This window comes from Capsicum annuum, chromosome 11 (assembly GCF_002878395.1).
Source record: "Capsicum annuum cultivar UCD-10X-F1 chromosome 11, UCD10Xv1.1, whole genome shotgun sequence".
Taxonomy (NCBI): Eukaryota; Viridiplantae; Streptophyta; class Magnoliopsida; order Solanales; family Solanaceae; genus Capsicum; species Capsicum annuum.
In genome coordinates this window covers 137,392,268-137,411,528 of record NC_061121.1, presented here as the reverse complement: position 1 = coordinate 137,411,528, position 19,261 = coordinate 137,392,268, and positions in this window count along the sequence as shown.

The window sequence follows — 19,261 nt, the reverse complement described above, 5'->3', positions numbered from 1 at the left end:
AGTCAAGGGACGTGATGGTATTCATCACTCTGAACCTTAACAAGTAAGTCGATCACCCATACTGATATACAAAGGGGGAAACAACAGAAATACCTCCAAGGTAAGGCTTCTAGAATGAAGCTAAACCATATAAAAATAACAAATACGGAAATAAACATAAACCATAATGCATCAGTAACTCCAAAAACCTGATATCAACTATATAAGAATTTATCTAGTACAACACGAATCCAAATGAAATACATAAGAAAAATCCAATAGATACAACTATATCTCTGAAAACTAGTAAGACACAGTCGAATGATAAAGAAAGATAGTTTAAGGCATCCGAACGCCTGAAAATTATCCACTACCTTGAAGGCTCAAACAATCTTCTAATTCAAGAAATATGGGGCCCACCCAAACCTAAACCTATACCAAAAAGGTACAATAGGAGTGAGTACTATCCACTTATACTCAATAGGTATCATAGGCCAACCAAACAAAGTAGAGAATAATATATACAAGATACACACTAAGGGAATGTCACTGCAATTTGAAAATGTCCCGCATTAGTAGCCCACAATGCTTGCATTAACAGTTCTAATATATCACATATATTGTAACAAACACAAGAAAGACCACAAGTGTACAATATACCACATACAAGTAGGACAAGGAAGCATAATATACATGCGAGATCATTGAGTACAAGTATAAGAAGTTAGAAAAATCACGTAATAAGTCAGAGTAGAAGTACAATCACATCATAACCATAATGAAGTAAACACAACAAAAATTAGAATGATGATACATGAGGGTATCGCACAATCTTTTTACATACCCACAGAGGCAAGCCTCTCCACATGGGACCAATGAGGGGTTTGTCAACCTATATACAAACCATATATCATATTTCTACCCCAACACATCAATCACGGAGTGTTTTACAATATGTCACAATTTCTTCTTCCTAGCATATCCCTCAAGAAAGGTTTTAAAAAGGTCTTGCCAGTGTTTCTCAAATGTTACCATGGTAGAACCAATGTTTCATGAGTGCGTATGATATGAGGATATAATGCTAAATTTCCATAACTATCCATAATGATATATTCCACAACCATGTGAGCCAACATTCACTTTTTATTTCCACTATCCATGAAATTCCAAATGATTTATATGCCTATAAGGTATGAATATAGAACAATACACCAATGGTACGACATTAGGCATTTCAACAGCATAATAGAATTATTCACATGTATTTTAGGTTATCCAGATCTCATAGGACTCCACACGGTCACACAAATCTCATAATATCTCAAAACTAACAATTACATCACATATACGCCCCCGTATGGGTACAATATATTAAGAAAGCTAATTTCATGATTAGTTTCCATCCCCTTAACATGCATTTTGTTTAAAAATTAACTACCCAACCCAGTCTGAAAGACTTAATCCATAACTTACCTCAAGGACAAAAATTTATCTATAATACTTTAACCCACGACGTTACTTCTCATGAATGATCTCAAAATCAACTAAAACCAAGAAATATAAAATCTACTCATCAAAACCAAGCCAACGATACCTATATTGCCTATTATTAGTTTGGGGTCAAAACGGACCCCAAAATAGATTTTTGATAAAGAAGGGAAAAATCATAACTTTATTTCAAAAATGTGTTTCCTGTACCATTAGTAACCTACAACTGAAAACCCATGTAAAATTGAGTTAAATACAAGGTTCAAATCAAAGTTAAATGATTTTTAAACTTTACTGGGTGAAACCTTTGAAATCTATTTTAATATCAAGAAACAAAGTTGTTTTGAAGTTGAATTGAGGAAATACTAGCAATTATAAGATTAGGAACATTATTCAAGTAAAAAGGAGTGGAATTGCAGTTTAAAATCAAGCCCTAAGGTTTTGGAGGTTTTGAGAAATCAATCAAGTATTCATCTACGAAAAGGGTGAATTTTAACCTTAACTCCATAATAGAATCAAGAAATCGATGTTAATCTAGCTTCTCAAGAGGCCAGATGAAAAATGAATTTATTTCTGAATTAAGGGTCAATTTTACCCCTTTTAAGTAATCAAATGCTGCAATCAAACACCTTGAGAGTAGGGGGCGGTGTGGCGATCACCAGCACCCTTGGTGCAATTGTACTACCAACTCTGCCACACTTGTGCGATCATCAGTCAAGTGGTACGATTGCATATGCACCCAAAACAAGAAGAAACTTGGAAATTCTTCTATGTTTTTGCCAAGGCCTCAAGATTCATTTGGAACCCTATACACCAAAAAACTCAACAGGCATACTAAATTCGATGCTTTAGACTCTATGGCGATATTAGACTTTCAAAAATATGTTGTTTTCACAAAGTTGACCGCCAAAATGCAAAATCACAAATTTTCTAACCGAGGGTAAAAATGAGATTTAAAAGCCATAAAATCACACCAAACATGTTACCACCTTAAACTTGATGTTCTGGATCTACTAGATTAGTCTGTTAAGCAATCCTTTGCACAGATCAAAAGATAACCACACAAGTCCATAATAAAGCTTTTGAAGCCTCTAAAAACCACAATATTGCATAAAAGCCAACAAAATGCATTGGGAAAAGTACTAATAACCTGAACACCCTAAAAATACAATAATACAACTATAGGAAGGGATAAAATAGTCAAATTGCACAAAAAACATATATTTCACATATAACGTAAAAATTTTAGTTGTGACATCATCCACCACAAAAATCTAGTTCATCCTTGAATAAGGCAAATAAATACCTAAATCAACAAAGAGCTAGGAAATGAAATTACACATATCAGACTCGACCTCTGAAGAAGCCTCATCTACAGGTCGATGTCGCTATTGAACCTTAACCATAAGGATAACTTTAGAACACAACCATCTTACATCCCTAGTAAAAATGGAGACGGCTCCTTAACAAAATAAATCACTCATTTAATTGAATAGACTCCCAACGAATGACAGGATACTTATCCAAAAGTTTTCTATGAAGCATAGAAACATGAAAAACTGGATGAACAATAATAAATCTGGGGAAAAGCGAACTCATAAGCCACATCACCAATGGTCTGAATAATCTCAAATAGACCTATATACCCAGGGATAAGATTACCCCTCTTCCCAAAACTCATCACACCCTTTATGGGTAAAACTTGAAGGAAAACATGATTACCAATACCAAATATCAAGGCATACAATCTACGATCAGCTTAACACTTCTGCATACTCTGAGCTACTCAAAGTTTATCCTGAATGATCCAGATGCTATCCAAGAACTAATGAATAAAGTCAGTATCTCAAGGTCTAACCATAGAAACATCAAACCAACCCGATGGCGAAGCCAACGCCTACCATACAATGCCTTAGAAGGAGCCATGTCGATACTGGAATGATAGCTATTACTATATGAAAACTCTGCAAAATCAAAAAACTACTCCCATTGGCTGGTGAAATCCATCACACATGTGTGGATCATATCCTCTAAAACCTTGATAGTTCAATCAGACTGACCATTAGTTCTACGGCAAAATAATGTGTTAAGATAAACCCGAGTACCCAACTTCTTCTAAAAAGTCTTCCAAATAAGCAAAGTTAACATAGAACCCTTATCTAAAATGATAGATACTAGCACACCATGAAGTTGCACAACTCATAAATATAGATATGAGCTAGCCTCTAGGCACTAAAAAAGACCTGCATAGGAAGGAAATTCATAAACTTGATCAATAGATCTACAATGACCCAGACACTATCAGATCCATGGGAAGTGAGAGGCAAGCTAGTCATAAAATCCATAGGGATTCATTCCTATTTCTAATTGGGAATGGGTAACCTCTGAAGTAATCCACCAGGATTAAAATGCTCGACCTTTACCTACTAGCAATAGAGGCAAGGATCTAAAAAACCTACTATATCTTTTCACATACCACCCCACAAATAATGCTGCCTCAAATTATGATACATCTTAGTCAGTCTAGATGGATAGAATACCTGGAATAATGAGCCTTCTTCAAAATCAATCTAATCTAGTCCCTCACTCTCAGTATACAAAATCGACCTCTAATCATCAAAACTCCATCAAAACCTAGTGAGGCTTTCTTAGACACACCACACAATACCTTATCTTGAATCGATCTCAATCCCCCATCAACAAACTGATGAGCTCAAATCTGCTCCATCAAAGAAGACCAAGCCTCAACAAATACATAAACACACCCATGTGTCAAAATATCAAGCCCAACTATCTAATTAGATAAAGACTAAAACTCAAAGGCCAAAGGCCTTTCTTAGGGCAAAATATGCACCAAACTCCCTATGCTAGTCAACTTCCGGCTCAAGGCATCTGCAACCACATATGCCTTACCTGGATAATAGAGAATAATTAAATCATAATCTCTAACCATCTCAAGCCAATGATGCTACCTCATATTAAGATCCCACTGGGTGAACAAGTACTTAAGGCTACAATGATCCAAGAAAATCTAACAAGGAACTCCATATAAGTAGTACTCCACAACTTTAAAGAAAAAATAACCACATAAAACTCAAATTCATGGGTAGTATAATTCCTCTCATGGCACTTCAATTGATGAAAAGCATAAGCAATCACCTTACACTCTATCATCAATAAAACACCCAAACCAACACCTAAAGTATCATAAAACATGATGAAATCTACTTTATCCTTAGGCAAAGTCTAGAGAAGAGTTGAAGTCAACAAATCATTAAGCTTTTGAAAGAGCTCCTCACATGCATCAAACCACTAAAAAGAAATCTTCTTCTTTGTTAGCTTGGTCAGTGGAGTTACAATGGATGAAAAACCCTAAACAAAATATTGATAATAACCTGCCAAGCTACAAAACTCCTAATCTCGGTAGGCAAAATAGTTCTAGCCCAATAATGAACCACTACAATCATGGTTGGATAAACCATAATACCCTCTTTAGTCATCATATAACCCAAGAAAAAAATGGACTCCTACCAAAACTCACACTTGGAGAACTTAGCATAATACTTGTCATCCCTCAATCTCTGAATGAAAATCTGCAAATGATCCTCATGCTCAGCCTCGTTCTTGGAATAAACTAAGATATTATTTATAAATACAATAACAAAGGAGTTGAGATAGGGTTGGAATACTCAGCTCATCAACTCGAGGAATGCGGTTGGGGCATTGGTCAACCTAAATGACATTACTAAGAAGTCATAGTAACCATATCGAGTCTAGAAAGCTATATTTGGAATATCCAAAGCTCTAATCCTCAATTGGTGATAATTGAATCTCAAATCAATCTTCAAAAACACCACAACACCCTGAAGTAGATCAAATAAATCATTAATATAAAGTTAAAGACATTTATTTTTAACTGCCACCTTGTTCAATTGTCGATAATCAATACACATATGTATAAACCCCTTATTCTTCTTCACAAATAATACATACCTCAAAGAGATACATAAGTCAGACAAATCCCTTATCCAAAAACTCCCACAATTGATCCTTTAATTCATTAACCTCAGCTGGGGCCATCCTATAAGGAGGAATAAAAATAGGCTTGGTACCCTGGTCAACATCAATAGCAAATTAATATCACAATCTAGACGAATTCCAAGAAAATCCATAGGGAACACATCCATAAACTGACAAATAATAGGAACAGAGTCTGAGAAAGGAGGTAAAACAACACTAGTATCATAAATATCATCTATGAGCCTAAATATAAGATATAACCCTCTAAGGACCCGAATGAAGTGCACTATTCTAAGATATCATTGGAACACTCGATGAGGCTAATGTCATAGTCTTAGCATAACAATCTAAAATATCATGATAAGGAGCCAACCAATTAATACCAAAAATAACAGTGAAATCAACCATATCTAAAACAAGAAATCTCCCCAAGTATCATGGCCTGAGAATGTCACCACACAAAATCGATACACCCGATCCACCACTAAAGAATCTCCTACAAAGGTAGATACAGGAACAAGAATGGAAAAAGGATCACTAAAAGAATCAAAACCTGAAGAAGAATATGCAGGAACATAAGAGAAAATCTATCAAGAATCAAATAACAAAGATATATATCGGAAACAAACAGGGCCGATACCTGGGAACACAACATCTAAAGCCTCTCTATTAGGCCTGTCTGGTATAGCATAACACTAACCACGACCTTCAATTGGCTAACTATCCCCACAACCAACACTACGAGCTACACTACCTCTACCTTTCACACCTTTGGTAGAACCACTACCTCTCACAGGTGAAATATGAGTATCTTTAACTATATAGTGGGGACATTCCTAGGCTAAATGAACCACCTTATGAAATATATAACAATCTCTATAGCCTTCTTCAATAGAAGAAGATACCACTTTGCCCGGACTAGAACCCTAAACTATTAAATCAGAAAATCCACCACAAAATTTTTTTAAGGCCACCTGTACTGGCCTACCCCAAAGAAATGATAACCTCTTAAATCTCTACCATGAGGAGCCTGACCACTAAACTTAGCAAAATGGTGGAACTTCATTGCACCTCCCTAATATGCTCTAAGAATTCCCTTGTTCATATTAGTATGATCCTCTATATTAAATAAGGATGCTCCAAATACAACCATTTTAGATGTAGCCATCTAAAAGAAAACATATAAACACTTTACAAACTTTCAAATCTTCACAGTCTTAATGGAAATACTAGTATATAAATATTTGGAAAAGTCATAGAAACATGCCTCATACTTAGCTACAGTCATAGAGCCTTGTTTCACGCGATAAAGCTCATCTTGCATTTGATCCCTTAGATTGTAAGGCATAAAACACCTAAAAGAAGTATCAACAAACTGATCCCAAGTTATCTCAGGAGAATCAAGAGGTCTACAACCCATGAGCAACCCCAACCAATCACTAACAGCATCTCTTAACTAATAGGTAATATAAGCAACCCCATACAACTTAAGTGAACCAAAATTATGAAACTTTTCTCGATAATTAATCAAGAACTCATAAGCATCCTCATCCAAAGAACCACTGAATCTAGGAGGACCCAAATGAGTAAATCTCTTAGAACTTTTTCTAATCCTCAAAAGACATAATAGTACCTGCAATAAGAGGAAGTATAGTGAATCTGGCAGGCTGAGATCCTATCTAAGGAGGTAACCTAGATGAAGGATGAAATTTTGATCCTAATGCAATATACTCAGATATTAGCACTGAAGAAGGAATAGTTCTTAGTGTTTGACAAGTACCCAAAATAGAAGTTGGTGCTACTAGAGGATCCATACTAAAAATTAGAGGAACACCTGGCATAACTAAAGGAGAACCATTTAAATGGGTCAGTAAATGCCCCAACAACCCCACTAAGACTGAGGTGGGAAAACTCTAAGGAAATAGAGATAAATCTACACCCCACCTACTCCACCTGAGTCTTAGAGGAGATTTCCTTAGCACAACTCCTAGATGGGCTGATCCATAAGAACAACACATTAAGAGAGAATATTTCATGGTTAGTTCCCATCCTATTAACATGCATTTTGTATACAAATAACTACCCACCTAAGTCTAAAAGAGTTAAGTCATAATCTACCTCAAGGAAAAAAACCAGTCTACAACACATCAACCTATTACCTTACTTCTTATGAAAAATTCAAAAATAAACTAAAACCAAGAAATATTGAATCCTCTCATCAAAATCAAGCCAACAATACCCATATTTCCTACAATTAATTTGGGGTCAAAATAGTCCCTCGAAATGAGTTTTCAATAAAGAAGGGAAAAATCATAAATTTATTTAAAAAATGTGTTCCCCATATATTTAAAAACCTACATCTTAAGGCCCAAGTCAAACTGAGTTAAAAATGAGGTTCAAATCAAAGAAAAACTATTTTTAAACTTTATCGAGTAAAATCTTTAAAATCCGATTTAAAATTAAGAATCAAAGTTGTTTTGAATATGAAATTCAAGAAAAACTAGAAATTATTGTATTAGGGTCATTATTCAAGTAAAAATGAGTGAACTTGGTGTTTAAAATAAAACCTTAAGGTTTTGGGGTTTTCTAGAAGTTAATGAAGAATTCAACTAAGAAAAAGTGAATTCTAACCTTAAATCCGTAAGATAATCAAGAAATTGATATTGATCTAGTTTTGCAAGAACCCATAAGCTTCACTTTTAATCTCTCACACTATTTTATGGTTTATCTCTAAAAACACAAGATTGAAAATGAGCTAATTCATGACCTAAGGTGTCTATGTACCCTTTTAGGTAATTAAATGCTACAATCGCATACCCAGGTGTCCAATCGTACTTACAGGATGTAGGGAAAGGTGTAGAGGTCACCACCACCCTTGGTGCAATCAAACTATCCTCTTTGCACACTTATGTGATCTCCACTCAAATGTCACGATCATACATACACCAGAAACCACTTGAAACCTAGAAGTTCTTCCAACTTTCCACTGAAGCCTCAGGATTCATTTGGAACTTAATATACACAAAAAACCTATGTAACCACACTAAATTCAATTATTCAGACTCAAAGAAGGTATCTAATTTTTTAAAAGACGTCATTTTTACAAAGTTGACTCCCAAAATCCAAAATTATAATTTTCCAAACTGAGAGTTAAAATGAGATTTTAAATCCATAAAACTATATCAAAAATGTTACCGCCCTAGAATAGATGTTATGGATTTGCTAGCCCAGCCCGCATAGCCATCCATTGCACGAATCAAGAGATAACTATAAAAGTCCATGATAAGGCTCTTGAAGCCTCTAAAAACCATAATATCTCATAAAAGGAACCAAAATGAATTGGGAACTATGCAAATCATCCTGAACCCCAAGAAAAACCATATTGCAACTATGGGGAGGAAAAAAATAGTCAAATCACACAAAAACATATATTTTACATATAATATCAAAATTCAGGTCACTACAAATCCTATTCTACCAAATGCACTATGCTACCTTATCATATTCGATGTTACAGACTCAACAATGCCACTAAAAATTCTATATAGGTTCACTTTAATAAAAAATAGGTCACACACCTCATAGAGCCATTTTTGTCAAATTCCACTCTTTACCCTAAAATGAGTTTGAAAGGCTTGAGACCAAGATCAAGGATAACTCTTGCCTAAAATTAACATTATAGGGCTATTAAGACTGTCGAAATATCATTCGAGGCCATTTAACTGATGTTATGGCTCATGACCTATTTCTCAACTATAGAAGTTCCAAAATAGGGATGGCTCTAAAACCAAATGAACTACCTAAGAAAACTCTCAGACCCAGTAAGTTATAAATAACATAAGACAATAATAGAAAGCTCTTAAGGCAAAAAAGAACATAAAAAAGAAAATAATATTGAGGTCATTACAATAACCACTACTAAAAGGACTTTTATCCATTATAGTAAAGGATCAAGAAATACCTAAAGGTTCAAAATTGTAAGGATACTGGGTCTGCATATCATGGTCAGTCTCCTAGGTGGACTTCTCAACTAGATAATGACTCCAGTAAACCTTTACTTTGGGAATATTTTATAATGCTCAAATTACATATCAATTTAAGTACAAGGAGGTCATCATTAATATAGTTACCCAACATTGAAGTGGGGTCGAATCCACAAGGAATAATATGAATAGTAAATAAATTATTTGAAAGGATAGATACTAGCTAAATTCAAACCAATAGTACAAGAAGATAAAAATGGGGGCTTTGAAAGGTATCACACTTAATATTTCTTTTTGGGTTTTTTTGAGTACAAATTCGGGGCTATGAATAAATAGAGTCCAAACACTTAGGCACGAATCTCGGGATTATGATTTCCTAGGGGCAACATATGCATAAGTGTTTGATAATTTGATGCAAATTCTAAGTGTTTGTGGTGTGGTAGGCTAGGTTAGAAATCTTTAAGGCTAGTGTCAACAAAACCCCAAGGGTGTTACTCATTGACCTTTTCGAGTACCTAATGAGTGCTTCAATCAAAACCACCTAATACCTTAATTAAACACCCCTATTTAAAGGATGGTGCTTTAAGTATAGTTAACATCACAGTCACACTTATGTCTAAGATAGTGAAAATTAGTCAACTAAGCTCTTAAATTGTCTATTATTTCCTTGGTTCCAACATCAATCTTTCTAGGATGTTGTGGGTCCCTAAAGTTAACCCAAACCCCTCTTTTAAGGATGGTTTGAGTTTTTAAGAGCATGGTATTTTAATCCATCAAACCCATTTAGGTATTTGGGGATTTCACCCACAAATCCCAATCAATTTACTCAAGCAATAGTAGAATCCAACACCAGGAACTAGTAAATGCACAAACAAATCACATCCCACACATATTTACACCCTATTCTAGAATAATCCTAAGAGGAAAAACTAGCCACTCATAAGATAAATAAGTAAAGATTTTACCTAAAATTTCTATTGATTTGATTTAAGAAAATCTAAGAGAATGTTACTTCAAACTAAGAGATCCAAAAAATCTTCAATCAGAGTTCACTAATTCTTAATTTGGAAGTGACTCCAAAATATTCTTCTCCAAAAATTTATACAATATTATCTTCTCTAATAATAGAAGCTACAAACCGTAAAATTATGTCTGCAAATTTAGGAAGGTGGAATATGATAGAAAATAGGGTTAGAGTCTTATTTTTATCCAATTTGGGATCAGACACATGCATTTCCCTTTCTACCCTTGGGCTACAATATTTTCTGCTAGGCCACGATCGCATAGGCTCTGCCATGACCACGATCGGCTCCCGTGATCACTGCTTGTTGACATGATTGACTTATTGCGATCATGGCACTCAAATTGTGATTGCAGTAACTAAGGCCATTTTTGCTCCAGGACTTCAGCTACACATTCTTCCTTTTGATCATTTTTAGCCCCAATCCATATCTTTCTATTTCATCAACTCTATGCCTGGAAAATGTGGATATTAGTGCATTTAATTACCTTATGTCTCATTTATTCATTAAAAACATGGTAATGTTCATGAATATTACGTACAAATGAGTGGTAAAATGACAAATCATCAACACCCCCAACTTAAAGCTTTTCTTTTCCTTAAGCAACACTACCCTTTATCATTATAGATTACACTTTTATGCCAAATTTGTATGCCTCAAAGCTCACAATGACTTCATGCTTAGTCACTACCATAAGTAACTCATTGCGCATGGGCTAAGCTATTTTTAGTACAACCCTCAACATAAAATACAATATATAAGGATGCATATTAATTCTAAGAGCAACCAAGCAACAACAACCAATACTCTAGAAAAGACTGACTTTTGACCAAAATTAGGCTACACTCCATTTGCCTCATTCTCAGAAGGTGACAAAATCACCAACCTCAACTTATTCACATGCCTCCTCACAAGAAAGAAAATGTTACATGCCAAGCTACGAAGTATATAACTAGGAATTTAAGTGCAAAAACTCTCTCCCTCACAAAAGAACTCTCTATGTTAACAAGTGTCATAATATAGGCTTGATCCCATTTTCAATTGTCATTACAATGAAAATAAATGGTTAAAGATCTCAAAGGCTTTTTGAGCTTGTAACGTAGATTTGGATTAAGGTAGGATATCATTTGTGAACAACATGACAACACCCTTCCTTCAACATCTATATCACATTATTTAATCCATATTTTTGACTATGGGCCATACCTCTTTGATGTTTTCTCTTTTCATATGCCTACTTTTTTCTTCCTTTGTTCACCCATTTTCTTCTATTTATTTTTCTTGTAATTTTTATGCAATTCTTTCCTCTATTTTACCATTTCTTGTTCTATTCATTTGTTTTCAATACTTGGGCATGACCTGACCATCCATCTATCATTTGAATTAGAAGAAACTGGTCCATCCAATACCTATGACCATGTTTCAAGAAGATCTCATTTCATCTTCTGTAGAACAAATATCTTAAACATCATAGAAAATGCATCACTTCTAACTAACCAGTCAAGTGAAAGGAGCCCTCTTACCTACTCCTCTTTGCCCTCATTGCTAGGTATTTGTCTAAAAGCATTATGGCCCCAGACTTACTTTCATCAATCTTTACCACCCCCAACTTAGGATTTTAGCCTCAAGTTGCATTTTTAAGTTTAAGAAGGGTATGGTTCAAAAGAGAGATAAAAAGAAGGGTTTATGTCTTGTAATATGTGTGCAAAAGAAAGGTCCAAAGGCTCAAAGTGCGTAACTAGGGATTACATTTATGCATGTGTAGTATTTTTAGGATAAAATAGTTTCCAAAATCACAAGGATAGCCTAAGATAATTTCTCCAACCAAATATAATCTAAATTTTCTTTAAAAGACTAATGGGGCAAGTTCTAGATAACACGAGTATACAAGCGATTAAGAAAATTTAGTCACCATTTATGGAATGCAAAAACTCCAAGGAGGATCAACTTCCCTTCCAGTTAAAGACATAATTGGAGTATCTATCATTATTCACAAGTAAAAAAATTTTGGAGACACCAAAAAAGGGAAAAGGTTTTATTACAAAGTTGATCACGTCCATGCCCTTTGGACATGGATGGAAGGGATTGTCAGTTTTGCATTTGCACCATTCTCAATTGATAACTTACAGCTATAACCAAAGTTTTAGCCTCATATTTTATCTTAATAAGAGCAAACCAACTATATGGCTACTCAGACTTCACAAATGATGCATAATGGGACCCCAAATTTGCAATGCCACAGGTACTCAAACATCCCTTGAATTAATGACTTAAATGCCACGGGTACTCAGAATTCCCCTACATCTATGTCTCAAAACCCAAATATGATCCTTTAGCCTCAAAATATCATTACTCAATCTATCATAGGGAAAGGCTAGTCATGCATCATTATAATCAAAATAAAACTAAAGTAAAATCAAAACTAAAAATAACTACATGATAATCCCTGAAAACGTGAGCATCATTATAGTACCAAAATATGACATCCCAAAATAAAATAAAATAGTATCCAAAATGTCATCAAAGAAATAACAAAAAATCCCGACATATATCAAAATATCACAACTCTAGTTATAGGCAACCCCAACCGAAATGCTTTCAGTTTCTCCACTACATAATCAACCAAATTATAAACATAGGGATAAGAGTGCTCCCTAAAGTTGTATCAGGAGCTACTTTCTCCCGCTAACTCTGCAACATCACCACAAGTATCATAAGCTTACCAATTAGCAGGGTCCTAGTCATCACTATCCAACCTTGGTGAAGGTAGTCTATCATTGGGTTTGCGATCCTTGAAGATGCCTTTACCCATTTCTAGAACTTTCTAAGGAATTTATCTCTCTTCTGATCTCTCTTTACCATCTTCTCATGCATCTCATTAAGGTCCTTCTGTGTTACAGCTAAGGCTGAATAGGCTCTCTCAAAGCTGGAAACTATGGCTCCTTACTTTTTCTACTCCTTCCGGTATATCTCATAATGTGACTGATATACATATGAATGGTGAGTGGTGGAGGTATCTTCCAATCCTTTAGAAAATATTGACATTAGCTCCCTAACCACCTGTATCTGACCTATGATGTCATCCAAGTAGTTGGCTGACAAAAGTCTATAAGAGTCTATGTCCTCCTGGGTCGACTTGCGTAAGTCCACCTTCCTTTTATTACTTTCAGTAGGAGTGCCTCGGTGCACCCAGGTACCTACTTTATATTCATCCACTCGTGCCCTCTTGCATATCTATGTGATAAGAAAAAGGCGGAGAAGATGTGTACCTCTATGATTCTTAAAGTATCTCTACTCTGAGAGCACAATCTTGCCCATATTCAGGGTAATGCCAGATAGAATACAAGACACCATCCGATCTTGCATATCTATGACAATGATGATGTGAGTCCATGGAGAGACTTTGCTACAGATTATATTAAGGAGATGCCTGGCCTCAACTGTGAAATTATTTATCAAAATGTCTCTTATGGTGGTGGCCTAGGCAAATTCTTTGTTAGGACATAGAATATTTGCCATCCGGGTGCCTGGCTCGCATGTTTTTGCTTGGAACTTCTCTATGTTAGCATCCCAGATCCCATACACCTCATTGACCTGCTCTACTCTAAAGTTCACTTATTTTCCCCTGTCTTGTCATCACTAGGTTTGTGATAAAAACTACACTGAGGTTTGCATAGAACTCACAGAATCAATTTTCATTAGCATAGGGGTTCAGGGTAAAGCACATCCACACGGTCTTAGTAAGTCTAGCATAAAACCTTGGGAACTTCTCTTCCACTTTGTCTAAGATGATGCTCCTCTCTGGGAGTAACCTTTTCCTAGGCAAGTCATCATAGTAGAGGTTTTTGAGTTGAGTGTCCATTAACCTAGTGTTATCAAAATCTCCTATTCTTGTGGCTTAATACCTGTAAGCATTACTATTCAGACCACTATTTGAATTATCACACTAAAAACATCCTAGATTAATTAGATAACTCATATAGTAGCATTTTTAGAAGGTTTGGGGGTAAGAAATGAGTGTGTAAAAATTTTGTTTTTTGTAGACACTGCTCTCAGGGATGGCAATCGGGTGTTGTGCTCGCGGTCATCGAGACCAAGATCATGGTACCTGAGACCATAGGCTATAGTTCTGCAATGTCACAAAAATGCAAGATTTTAACCCCAAGTTTCTGTTCCAGTAGGCATAGAAACATTATGATCAAGGAACTTAAGCCTAGATTGAATGATAAACCCCAAAACTCAAAGAAATTAATATAGAACTTATTGGGGTATTAAATAAAACACATGGTGTACACAATTATTTCAACTATTTAACACCTAAATCTGGGTACTCAATACTTTCCCATTAATGTGTACACCAACTACAATAACTAACCACAACAATAATAATCAACAAGCATAGATTTAGTATTTAAACTACTATTTTAGGCCCTTCCTTAAACTATAAGTTCTATGCATGCAATTACATTAAAAACAAGGAAATTTAGACGACATACAAGGTTTGATGATTCAAATGGATTGAAATGATAGTTGGATACTCTAGATAATGTCAAAATTTGGAGAGAATTTAAAAAGAATTGAGAATGGATGTGTGGAAAAAAATGGCATTTAGATGGTCATTTAAGCTTATTTGAACGCAGTTGTGGTCCTCATTCTGCGATGGCAAGAATGAGGGCATCACGATTGTAAAGGTATGGGCCATAGCCACGATAACTGAGACAAAAATTAAAGTCTCTTGGACTTCTCTGTTTAGTCCAAACATGCTAATTTTGCAGTTCTCTTATTCAATTTTAATCAAAATTTCTCATAGCACTACCTTTTTATGGATTATTCATGAACAAATTCAAAAATAAAATCTATTCTATCTTCCATAATATAAAAGAATATGGGAAACTTTTAGTGGCTTGATGCGGATAATCAACAAGCATGGATTTATTATTGAAACTACTATTTCAGGCCCTTCCCTAAAATAGAAGTTCTAAGCCTACAATTACTTTAAAAATAAGGGAACTGAGACAACATACAATGTTTGATGATGCAAATGGATTGAAATGATACTTGGATACTCTACACAATTCCTAAATTCGGAGAGAATTTTAGAGGATTGAGAATGGACGTGTGGAAAAAATGAAAGTCAGATGGTCATTCAAACTAATTTAAATATGATCGTTGTCATAGTTCTACAATCATGAGCATGAGGCCTTCGTGATCGCAGAGGTAAGATCCACAGTCACGGTAACTAAGACAAAAATAAAGTTCTCCTAGACTCCTCTGTTCAATCGAAATATGCCAATTTCACAGTTTTCTTTTTCAATTTCAATCAAAATTCCTCATAGCACTACCTTTTCATGGATTATGCATGAACAAATGAAAAAATAAAATCTACTCTATCATGCATAAAATAAAAGGATATAGGCAAATTTTTGTAGCTTGATGGGTTGCCTCTGATCGAGCCCTTAGTGTAACTTCTTAGCATGACGCTTCCTCTACTCCTATGTTTGCTTTCACTTACAATATTTAAATCTCTGTTCCAAATTTTTTTAATGATTCATTGAGAGACAGAGGGACAAAAATTTCAGATCTTCCAAGATAACACTTTGAATGTGCAAGGAAATGACGAGGGAGCTTTTATCTCGCCATTTTGAAGACTTGAAACTCTTACCCAACTTCAGATCCCTATTCTGGTTTGACTCCTTGGGTAAAGGTATGAACATCAATAGGCTACGATTTGCATATAGGAGGTTAAGATCCTTGGCCACTAATGGTGGGTCTTTCTTGTACTTTTTTTGAGTGTCAAAACTCAAAATATAGGGATGGTCCTCCTTCTCCCAGAATCCATCATTTGCCTAGGTGGATGAATATTCATCACATCCTCTAAGAATAATGTTGAAAATTGGTTTGAGTGTGTTCTATCCCTAACTTTTGGAATTGTTTCCTCATTAGAACCGTCACGCCAAAATAAACTAGAGTCATCATAAGAGAGTGGCTTGATTCTTTTTTCGACTTTAGTACCATTGCCTTTATTTTTGCATCTTCATTCTCATTTAATTCGATTGATTGGATAATCACCGAGGATTATTCTCTACCAACCTCATCATCATAGCTTGGTTTTTCTTCTTCATTAGCCTTCATTAGGAAATGGGAAGGGTAATGGTATTTGCAAGTTTTATCTCCATAAACACTTCCTCCATCTTGACAATCTCCTTTCCAAATGCCATATTGGATTGGCTATCTCTTAAACATTCTCCCCTATTGTAGTTACCCGATCCAAAATAGTTTAAAGCATTGCTTCAAAACTTTTGGACCTGGTATGATTCTCTTCCTCCTTCTCCTCATAACACCTATAAAACTCATAAGAAGAACTAGCAACTCGGTTAACATAATAAGGGGAGGGGCATTTGGGCAATCACTCCAATATCTATCTTGACCACCACACAAATAACAAGCATACTCCTAATAGGATCGAGATAGTGTTCTCATCTTTCTCCCAGGAGAATATGTGTAATCTCTTCTAAAGTGAGATCCATCAAAATCTGGACATAGATCGTCAAGATAGGACTTCCAACTACAAAAATAATATTTGTCGAAAGATGCCATAGAGAAAAGTAAAATTAAAACAAAAATCTACCTAACACAAGATACAAAAGAAAAACAAGAACAAATTTATACAAGTTTGAATTCAAGCAAGTAAGATAGAATTCCAAACTAACTCAATATGCCTTTGTTCCTCGACAACGGCGTTATTTTTTATAATGCTCAACTTACAATCAATTTAAGTACAATGCGGTCATGGTTAATATATTTACCCAACTATAGAGTCGGGGTTGAATACATGAGGAACAATGTTAGTGGTGACTAAATTAGTTTTAAAAGAGAGAAACTAGCTAAATTCAAACCAATAGTAAATAAAGATATAAATAGTGCTTTTGAAGGGTATAACACTTCATATTTTTTTTTGGGTTTTTTTGAGTACAAATTCGAGGCAACGAATAATTAGTGTCTAAACACGTAGACACAAATCTTGGTATTATGATTTCCTAGGGGCAACATATGCATGAGTCTGATAATTTTATGCAAATTCAAAGTGTTGGACATATGGTAGGCTAGGTTAGAAATACTTGAGGCTAGTTTGTCATCAAAACCCCAAGGTTGTCACACATTGACCCTTTCGAGTACCTAATGAGTTCTTCAATCAAAACAACCTAATAACTCAATTTAAAATCCTAATTTATAGGATGGTACCTTAACTATAGTCAACTTCACAATCACCCCTACGTCTAAGTTAGTGAAAATTAGTCAAATAAGCTCATAAATTGTCTATTATTGCCTTGATTCCTACATCCCTCTGTCAAGGATGACTTCGGTCGCTAAAGTTCACCTAAAACCCTATTTCAAGGATGGTTTGAGCTTTTAAGAGATTTGGATTTCCATCCATCAAACTTATTTGGGTACTTGGTGCTTTTACCCATAAGTCCCAATCACCTTACTCAACAAATAGTAGAATCCAAAACAACAAACTAGTAAATGCAGAAATATATATTTACACCTTATTCTAGCATAATCCCAAGAGGAAAAACTAGATACTCCTAAGATAAATAAGTAAAGATTTTATCAAAAATCTATATTGATTTGATTTGGCAAAAACTAAGTGAATGTTACTATAAACTATGATATCCAACAAATCTTCAGTTGGAGTTCACCAATTCTTCACTTCGAAGTGACTCAAAATATTCTTCACTTGGAAGTGACTCAAAATATTCTTCACTGAAAATTTATAAAATATTATCTTCTCCAAGAATGGAGGCTACAAACCCTAAAATAATGTCTCCAAATTAAGGAAGGTGGAATACCATATATAATAGGAATTGAGTCTTCTTTTTGTCGGATTTGGGATCAGCCACGTGCCTTTCCCTTTCTTCCCTTTCTGCTATGCTGCAACCATATAGGCTCTGCCGTAACCATGATTGAATCCCACGATCACTTTTTGTTGACCTGTTTGACTGACAATGATCGCGATCGTTAGATTGTAACCACGATAATTGAGTCCATTTCTGCTCCAGGTCTTTATCTTTACTTCCTTACTTTTTTTTGATAATTTTCAGCCCCAATCCACATTTTTTATCTTATCAACTATGTGCCTACAAAATGTGGATATTAGTGTATTCAATCACAATTATGTCTCATTTATTCATTCAAAACATGTTAATTTACATGAATGTTGAGTGAAAATGAGTTATAAAATGAGCACTATCAATATCCCTGGAGCACAACTATCTAAAATCTCTAACTATGATAGATACAAGCTCTTCTACAATGTCAATCTCTTATCCAACTGAATTGAGTCCCACCAAAGCATGTTAGACTCATCTAGGATGTACTATCACAACAAAAATACATGAGATATTGAGTGGATAACCGAGAAGGTTGGAGATAATGATAACCCATAAGAAACCTCCCCAACTATCTGAAGGAACTCAAATGTTCCAATATACATCGGATTAAGCTTTCCCCGTCCGCCGAAACTATTCATGCCCTTCATGGGTGAAACTCACAAGAAAACCTAGTCACCAACTCTAAACCTCAAAGAATAAATTATATGGTTAACATAACTCTCCTGCTTGCTCTAAGTTGCTTGAGGCCTATATAGAATACATCAAACCTGGTCCAATGACTCACAAAGAAAATTATTACCACGGGGCCTAAACTCAATAATCTCAAAGAAACCAATTGGAGATCGACAATGCCTATCGTACAATGTCTTGATCATCT